We start from the raw sequence: 7,119 nt of genomic DNA, 5'->3' as shown, positions 1-7,119 counted from the left end.
CTCTAGGTAATCGCAAAATAAAACGTTTAAGGCATTCAGAACTACTCGATTTTAAAATAAAATTTTCAAAATTTTTTTTTGTTTTTTAATTAACCAAAAATATTTTTTGTGTATCAGGAACTCTAGATAATCGCAAAATGAAGCGTTTGGACCATTCAGAACTATTCGATCTCAAAATTTGATTTAAAAAATCGTGAAGTTGGCCCCCCTTTTTTCAAAAGGTGTTTTCGTTATCTTAATCGCCAGAACTCTTTTTAAAACTTATCAGGAACTCTTCCTATTGTCCGAAAGAATTCAGAACTCTAAACAGAACTATATTTGGATCATTTGGGGGGGCCAACTTCACACACTCCCAAAATTGATGAATTGATAAATTGTGATTTTTGTTAAAGCAGGGCACAAACACACGTGTGTATGCCCTGCTTTATAGAACTTGTGATTTTCGTTAAAGCAGGGCACAAACACACGTGTGTATGCTCTGCTTTATAGAAGTTGTGATTTTCGTTAAAGCAGGGCACACACACACACACACACGTGTGTATGCCCTGCTTTATAGAAAGTTGTGATTTTCGTTAAAGCAGGGCACACACACACGTGTGTATGTCCTGCTTTATAGAAGTTGTGATTTTCGTTAAAGCAGGACACACACACACGTAATTTTCTTTTTTTTTCTTTTTTCTGGGCTTATGTATGCCTTGCTTTATAAAAGTTGTGATTTTCGTTAAAGCAGGGCACACACATGTTTTAAGCAGATATTTTGTATTTAATTAGCAGAAAGTTGTCACGTGACCTTCAAATGAAGTTGCGCAGTACTTTAAAAACGTAAATTATCATTTTCCTACCTTACTGACATCAAAACTTTAAAATTAAATTTTAAAAAAACGAGACCTGAGCGACGATTTTCCTTCTCAGAATGTTTTTTATACACAGAAATAAACAATTTTACAAAGTTTTAAGAAAATAGGAGGGGAGAGCGTTATATTAAACATTTACCAAGATCTCAACATTACTACTGTTGAAGAAGAAATTACCAAGGCAGCTAGGAGACATGAACTACGTCTGGCATATCACCGAAACATCGAAGCTGTACGACTACTAAACATCAGAGGACAGCTGAGACGACTTAAGAGGACTAAGCCTACCGACTTATTCCAGCGAAGAACCAACGAGTGTAGTCCGGCCACGTTACATTAAGTGGAACTGTGTCAGGTGTTTGCATGTTATCGTGAGATGACGAGCATACTGAATCTCTCAACTCTCAAAGGAAAACGGTCAAGAATGATTAGTTTGATTTTAGTCTGTCTACCCAGACAACATTAAAAGAAGGTTGTTTTGACATTGACGAAGATTGGTGAAAGGGTTACTGCTTTCTGCTTATTTTATATGTGATCTGAAATCACGTGTCCTATTTTTTTTTAATAACTTAAATTTTTTATTACATATACGTCGCACGTTGCTTCGCTTTTGGCTTCATTTACTTCAAACAAGTTCGATATTTCTGATTTATCTGTTATAACGATTGTTACAATTACTTCTGTCTTCTATTGTAGACGGTTAAATACTAAGCGCGGTACAGAAATCGCGTTAACAAGCGTTTGAAAAATTGCTCAGCAAAACGAAGAGAGAGGGACGGTTTATTTACTTTATTTATTACTTAAACTTTTTTTGGATGTATGTAAATGTGGATATACGTATAATTTTTGACCCAACATATCATATCGTACGGCTCTATCTTCTTCCTTCGACTACTAAATTTAAACTTATTTTTAAGTTAAAACACACGCAGCGAGTATGACAATTAAAAATGTTGAAGTTAGTTAGATATATGGTAAAAATTAAAAATCAGTTTAGTCTATGAACCGCTCTCGTATGAAATGATATTTCTTGACTCGTACATATGTGTTCCTTTTTCTTTAAGAAAATAACATGTGTATAAATAAATATAAAGAAAACATTTAAGTAATAAAATATTAAGGAAAATTTTCTAGAAATACTTTTTTAGAAATATGAATAGCTAATGATTCTATCGTCAGATTTAAAAATATTGTTTTTTTTTTGTTTTTTTAGTTTTAACTTATTCGAATTTATATAAAGATACCAGTTTTCTTCTAAAAATTAACACACTTAAGAAGCATTTAACAACGAACGATAGACTTAAGTCTAGTTTAAATTTTTTTGAACTATTTGTGATTTCTTTCATTTCTGCATTTTATTGGTTTTCTAATTTTTTATGTCCATATGACGTCGATGTGTAACGCTAATGTCATCTGTTTCTTTTTAAGACAGTGTTGTTACATGTTATACGCATTATTCTACCGATTGTATGATATACGAAATATATCTTTTTGATTTATATGACTTGCTTTGATGTCAGTGAAGTTATATCATTTTCCAGCAGATCAAAAATAAAAGGGAGTTCTTGTCGCATGCAGTCGAGTTTTATAGTTCCTGATACTTTTTAGTAATAGTTCTGATGATTTTACCCAAAAAACAGTCGATCGAAAAAATGATCTGCTAACTTCCCGTAGCAGATTATTTTCTAGCAGATAAAGAACAAAAGAGAGTTCTTCTCGCATACAGTCGAGTTCTATAGTTCCTGATACTTTTTAGCGATAGTTCTGGTAATTTTGCCAAAAAAATCCATTGAAAAAAATCATTAAAACTAACGCAAATGACGTTCACGGCAGATCTTCGAAGTCGAATGTCTTCTTAACTAGTGACTGGATCGTTTTCGATCATAGAAATTTCTTTCAGAATTCTTAGAGTTCTACTAAAAAACGGAACTCCTATCAGAACGTCTAAAACTTTTAAAACATTTTTTATGCGGACTTAGTCGAATTTTACGCGTTGCATCTTCAAAGTCGAATATTTTCTTAACTGGCCATTAAGAAGTTAATATATTATGTCTTGCTCAACATTTAGAAATTAAGTTAAAAGTATCAATATCCGGACATGTATCTATATCTGGAGACCTTTATTATTTATAAGTATAACGCGAATTAAAATCAAAGATAAAAATATATTTTTTTGTAGTTTGAAACTTTAGTTATATGGTATCCAAACGTTTATTTCTATAAATTTATATTTTTTTAAAGGTATCCAGACATAGATACGTGTCCAGGCATTGGTACTTTTACCTTGTCTTAAGTATCCGGGTATTAGTACCTTTATACCTTAATTGGATCTGAAAATTAAATAATTTCCCTCTACACGAACCGAAGTAATTAATAAGATATTTTCTTTTTTCTGTTATATGCAAAATAAAGATAAACTTTATATTCTACAAATTTAGATTTTGTATTGGACATAATGATTAAATGTCTAATACAAAATCTAAATTTGTTCGAATTATTATTAGAGAATTCGATAATTTGTATACGACAATAAAATTAAATCTATATAATTAATTGCATCTTTAAGCTTATCGGTTAAATGAGTTTTGATAAATGATAGCATTTATCTTGTGTTTTTATTAAATCTAGAATTTATTGGTACCTACAGTATATGATGATGAGTAGTTCACAAAAGAGTACTTTTTAATAAAAAGTAGATTACAGCGGATATACTGAATAGTCCGAGCTTGTGAAAATATCGTTTTGTTAATGATACTACGTAAATGTAATTTTCAAAAAAGGCAAAAAACAGCGTCAAGTACACATTTATAATATATACATTAATGATACGCGAGATTCACTTACGTGTACTTGCTAAACGTCTATTGTTTTTTATTTTGTATACATTGAGTATAATTATGTATTTTTATTTTGATATTTAAAGGCGCACATTACGTCATCGGTTGAAGTTTGGCCGAAACAGCCGTTTATTATAAGTTTTAATACGATATTGTAACACGCAATTTGACGTAAAAACGCGTGAGTTTTCGTTACCGCAGAGAGAGAGAGAAAAAGAGAAAAATCTCGAGATTCCCCGTGTACATGGATTTTTACGTAACATTGTAGTGACTTAACGCATTTTTATTTTTTGATATTCTCTTTCTATATTTGTAAAGAGTGTACAGAAGAATGATGCACGGAAAAAACGGTTTTGCTGAAGTATCAAAAAATTTAGCAAGATACGGATCTGAAAATAATTTTGTTGCATCATCAAAATAATTATGTAAAACAATCAAGCTGATTACTAAAATATCAAAATTTTTACCGCATTATTATCATACTTCAGCGACCTACTATAATTATTTTAATGGTGCAACAAAATTATTTTTAAACAGAAAACCGTTCTTTTCGTATGTGTAAATTAAGAGCGTGCATTTTCATGATGCGTGAATAAGAAACTCTGATGCAAGCCTCTGGCTTTCGTTTGCGCTTCACAAAACCGAATTTTGTACCCGTAGTATCGCAAAATTTAGCTAAATACAGATCTGAAAAAAGGAGGCCAAGACCCGCATTGGGTTGTAGCGCAACTGATGATGATGATGACAGATCTGAAAATAATTTTGTTGGTCTATCAAAATAATTATGTAGAACTTAAACTGATTGCTAAAATGTCAAAATTTTTTACAGAATCATCATATTTCAGCGACTTACTATAATTATTTTAATGGTGTAACAGAATTATTTTCAGATCTGTATATTTAGCTAAATTTTTAGATACTTCAGCAAAACCGTCTTTTCCGTGCACATATTTTTATCGGGGTCTAAATATCGCTAATATATATCACTAATGTAAAATGTACATAAAAAAAGCCAGTTGTTACCATTTGTACATACACACATTAATCTAATAATTTCCTCGTCTGAACGTAGTTGGAATATTATCGAATCATTAGAGAATCTTAATATCTTGAGTTCGACTGATCGAGATTCAGCGGAAAGGCAAATATATATAATATATGAGAAGCTTGAAGAAGTGCAGGATGTCTCTACTGAGATTACCCGGAAAAGGAATAGACAGTATCTGAACATTTTTAATCCTTTAGGGGCCTGTGTACATAATTATGTACTAAAAAAAAAAAAAACTAAAAAACTCAGGGACGTCTTTTAAGACTACCTTACAAATTATAACATTTTACTCCAACGGGATCGATGTGTGGCCCTTAAAGGGTTAAAGAAAGAGAAAGTTGCGACAAATGGATTAACAACGTTAATATTTATTTTAACTGGCTCAGTAGATTAGTGTGATTATGGCATTTAAAATTATCATGTGAACGTTATTTGTTACTTTATATATTACCTTTTGTAAATCGCGGCAGAAAGGACAAAAGGTTCATGGACACATAGTTGTCTCATGTGTTGGCGCCGAACGACCGACGACACATATAGTTCGCCTAGTTTTGGCGGATTGCACTGATCCCGTTTTGTAGTAAGTCACTGGTAGGCGAGAACCGGTCGTTCCAGTTTTATTCTACAACTGCACGTGATTGTCGAAATCGAGTTCGTTCTGACCATTTTCGTGTTTGCCTTATACCTTACACCGACGGTGTTGGAGGAGAAACGTCGATCATCGGAGGTGTTTCTTCAGGATCCAAACAACGCATTGATGCTCCTGGAACTGAATATGCAACTGGCATCGCCACTCTTCGCGCAGTCACCGATCGCTCTACAACGCAAATTAGGTGAGAAGATGCATTCAAGCGAATGGGTATTTCAACTCCCATTGCTGCGCGGAGTCAACGTGGAGCTGCTTAATCGAAACCCCTGGCAGCAATTCTACGAGAATAATACAGAAATGATAATTACCAAGAGCGGTCGGCGCATGTTCCCGTCCGTTCAAATAAACGTAAACGGTTTGGAGAAACGTGAGAATTATTATGTCCTCATGGAGATAGCACCGACCTCCGATCGCCGCCACAAGTACTGTGAATACCAAAACGGAGGCGAGAACAGCAATATATGGGTGGCTGGAGTTTCGCGGGGCCGGCAGAGCCGCAACTGTCCTTCGGCTATAGGATTTATAAGCATCCCGAGAGTCTGGCAACGGGGAGCCACTGGATGGATAATCCGATCAGCTTCAATAAATTGAAGCTCACGAACAACACGTCAACGACCCCAATAATAACGTGGTATTAACATCGATGCACAAATACGTTCCTAGGATCTGGATAGTCCGTTGCTTCGATGCGAAGAACTACGACGAGCTTTTTACTCATTCAACCGCGTTGTTCGCTTTCAAGAAGACGGAATTTATTGCGGTGACGGCATACCAAAACGAGAACATCACGAAGTTAAAGATCAATAACAATCCATTTGCGAAGGGTTTTCGCCAGCTGGGTCAGTCCAGTTCAAGCGAAAGCATTCGATCGATCATCAGGCTCAATCGGATTCCAGTCCCGACGAAAGAGTCTCATTGATCTACGACTCCGAATCGAATCAGCCGAACGACCCTCCCTTAAGGGTTCCAAGCCCATTAAGATTATCTTTTACTTTAGCCGGGGAGTCGAAGTTGGCCGGCCTTGCCACGTGGGAGAAGCGGACGCGAATCCCGCCACCGTTGCGAGTCGATCCCCGGCGCCGGGCGAACTTAAAACGCAGTGTCCGTGCACTAATTTTTGAAGATTGCTGATGCAATCAGCGCCGAGTTTGGATTGAATTTTTTGAGTCTGTATTTATTATATTCGACTTGTTCTTGGCCGTTATGTGATCTTGAGGAGGATTAGGTGCCATAACATTTACAAAGAAGAAGAAAAACAAAGAAGGCTATTGGGGGCCACGGCTACTCGTGGCATGAGTCTCGTGCGTCAAGAGGCGTAATCTTTTCTATACCCGATCACTAGCGCCTACTATCGAGGAGCCAGCTACGGAGTCACTGGGTATTTGCGCACTAACCGAGTCATCAATCTCGCATCGTGCGTGCAGTGCCCGGACCATCCGAGAACCCTGGCGTGAAAATTCATTCTTAACTTCATATTTACTGCGTGTTGTGGAGCAAACGGATTGACAGCCGAGAGCTTTCCAGAGAACCGTGCCCTTCCTTGGCTCCGCAACTCACTAGCGGTACTTGGGCCCGTATCACTACAGGCTCTTAAAGGCGCAGTCAGATCGCCATTGACGCCACTTGGTTACTGCAGAACGCGCTGGCCAGCCGACATCAGATCTTGCGACCGAGCCGTACTGAATCGGGACAGCCCCATTGCAGCGGTTCAGCGAGACCACTGGGAGGTGG

General features: G+C 36.2%; 1 pseudogene; it reads left to right on the top strand.

The window, feature by feature from the left end:
• Positions 1 to 1,048: 1,048 nt before the first annotated feature.
• LOC139825268 (T-box protein 2-like) lies at positions 1,049 to 6,519 on the top strand (annotated as a pseudogene).
• Positions 6,520 to 7,119: the final 600 nt, after the last annotated feature.

The sequence above is a fragment of the Temnothorax longispinosus genome, chromosome 2 (genome assembly GCF_030848805.1).
Source record: "Temnothorax longispinosus isolate EJ_2023e chromosome 2, Tlon_JGU_v1, whole genome shotgun sequence".
NCBI lineage: Eukaryota > Metazoa > Arthropoda > Insecta > Hymenoptera > Formicidae > Temnothorax > Temnothorax longispinosus.
Note: the sequence above shows the minus strand (reverse complement) of the source record. Positions and strands in the feature narration are given on the sequence as shown.